The sequence below is a fragment of the Apteryx rowi genome, unplaced genomic scaffold (assembly GCF_003343035.1).
Source record: "Apteryx rowi isolate R43461 unplaced genomic scaffold, aptRow1 scaffold_6, whole genome shotgun sequence".
NCBI lineage: Eukaryota > Metazoa > Chordata > Aves > Apterygiformes > Apterygidae > Apteryx > Apteryx rowi.
The window spans coordinates 1,439,302-1,441,739 of record NW_020450871.1 but is presented as its reverse complement, the minus strand read 5'-3'; positions in this window follow the sequence as shown (position 1 = coordinate 1,441,739).

The following is a 2,438-nucleotide window of genomic DNA, read 5'->3' as shown; positions in this document are numbered from 1 at the left end:
GCGCCAAGGTGCGCCCGCCGCCGCCGCCGGGTTACTCGCGGGCACCCCGCCGTAACCCCGGCCCGCGGTTACTCTAGGTCACGCTCCGTTAACCCCTTCGTTAGCTAACGAGCACGCTCGCCCCCTTCTCCCCCCGCTTTGCGCCCGCCAAGGGTGCTGTGCTGCCGGGCCGCGGGCCCCGTGCTGGAGCCCGTCCAGCCGAGCGGTGCCGGAGGGCAGGGAGGAGCGGGAACCGGCCGCGGGGCGTCTCGGCGCACCGACCTACGTGCCGCTCCGTGCTGCTGCTGCCTAGAGCCCCCCGCACGCCCCCAGCCCGGCCCCACGGGCACCGGAGTGGGATGCGACCGGCCGGAGGCGAGCTGGCGCATCCCTGCATCCCCCCCAGATCCGAGTGCGGCTGGAGCCTGGCTGGCCCTGTGGGGGGGGTCCGAGCCCACCACCCTTCTCACCCGCCCTGACACCCCACACGGGGACCGGTGTCCCCCCCAGCGTGTCCCCCACGGACAGGGGACCCAGCCCAGTGCCCCAGCTGCCTGCTTTAGCTGACCCCGAGCATCCCCACGGTCCCGCGCCGGAGCAGAGCGTCTCGGTGCTGCACGGGGCCACGGCAGGAAGCTGCAGCGGGTGGCGAGCAAAGCGGGTGGCCGGACGGTGGGTCACCTCGCGCCCTGCCGCTGGCGGGACCCCGTCCCGCTCCGTCCTGGCCCTCCTCTTCCTCCCGCCCTCAGTGGCTCTCCAGAGCACAGGGCATCCGCCAGGATATTTATATCGCACCACCCTGGCTGCCTCCCCAGCGCAGCTGCTCTGGGCACTCATGCAGGGCCGTCCCCGGGCACTGCCCAGCGCGGGGACCTCTGCCCCGAGCCTCACTGCTTCGGGCCGGCGGCGCTCGGACGCGTGGGAAACCGCAGGGCAGAGCCGGGCGCCCTCGGGGCTCGGCCGGTCCCGGGTGCGCTGGGGCAGGCGGTGGCAGCGGGGCGCCGGAGCACATCCCAAGGCAGCGGCAGCTCCCAGGGATGAGGGAGGCCCCACGGCCGCACGGAGACCCGCTGCAGACGGCCGCGGGGAGCGGGCCCGCGACCGCAACCGTGGGGCGCGCGTGCGATGCGGCCCGGCCGGCGGTGCTGCAAAGGAGCTTTGCAAAATCCCTTTGGCTGGAGGCCCCCCAGGTCGGCTGCGGCTTCGCAGACCCCCGGGGGTGCTCAGCACGAGGCAGAGCCTCCGGGACTGCGTCTGCAGCACGAAGCCGGGATGCGAAACACGGAGGGTATATAACCGCCCTTTACAGATATTCTCAGGAAAGTCCTCCATATGAATAGCACATCCCTGCCACCTGCAAAATCACCCTTCCGGAGGGGGCAAGGCCAGGCCCCACCGTGGGGCCACGGCGCCCACCGGCCTCCCGCTGCGGCTGGCGGCCACGCAGGGGAGCAAGCCTCCGCCGCGGGACACCCGCGCCCCGAACGGCCGATCGCACCCGCTTTCTACCCGACCCCTCCCGGGCCTCGCAGCCAGAAAAGAGGGTTGTTGTGATCCCTCCTGGTTGCACGGCGTGACCCAGCGCGCCAGGTCACCCCCGGGTTGGGTCCAGCGAGGGCAGGGAGGGCTCCAGCGTGCCTCCGGGAGCACGACCCACCTGCAACCGGCGGGCAAAGTCCTTCCCTCCCCGAGCCAAACCTGGGAGCCGGGGTCACGCATGGACACGAAAGACAGGATCTACCACTTCCCTTCGGAAGACGCTGTGCTGGCCAACGATCCGCAAAGTTAAAGTTCACCCCTTAACTCCCACCTGAATCCGAGTTTGTTCAGCTTCCTGCGCTGGGATGTCACCGCGGCCCCAGCTGCCAGGGCAGGGAGGGCTCCTGGCGTGGGCTTTCCCGGGCTGCTCGCTGCTAACGCTGCCCGCGAGCCGCTCCGCGCCGCCTCCACGGCCGGCTCCCCCGGCTCTGCCTCCGCACCCGGAGCTGCCTCCCAGCCGCAGCCACGCGCCGTGCCCGGGAATGGCACCACGTGCCGCCCGGCCTCGGCGGGTGCACAGAGAACCCCCGCCCGCAGTCCTGGTGGGCTCCGGCCCGGGAAACTCGGCTCTTCCTCAAGTCACGCCAACTCCGAGCCTGCGCTAAAGCCACCGGTGAGGCAGCCGGGGCCTCGGTGGCTGGAAGCGGGTCACTCTACCCAGCGGCGCGAGCTTGGAGCAACCTGCCCTCCGCAGCGGGGACCCGACGCTGCCGGGCCTCAGGGGGGGCCCGTTTGGGGCAGGGGATGCGGGGCGAGCCCGGCTTGGGGGGCCCGTTTGGGGCAGGGGATGCGGGGCGAGCCCGGCTTGGGGGGCCCGTTTGGGGCAGGGGGGCCGGGCCGGGAGGCTGCAGCCCCCGAGCCCTCCTTGGCCCCACCGCACCGTCGGGGGGTCCCGGCCCCGCCACCACCCCCGGGGGGGT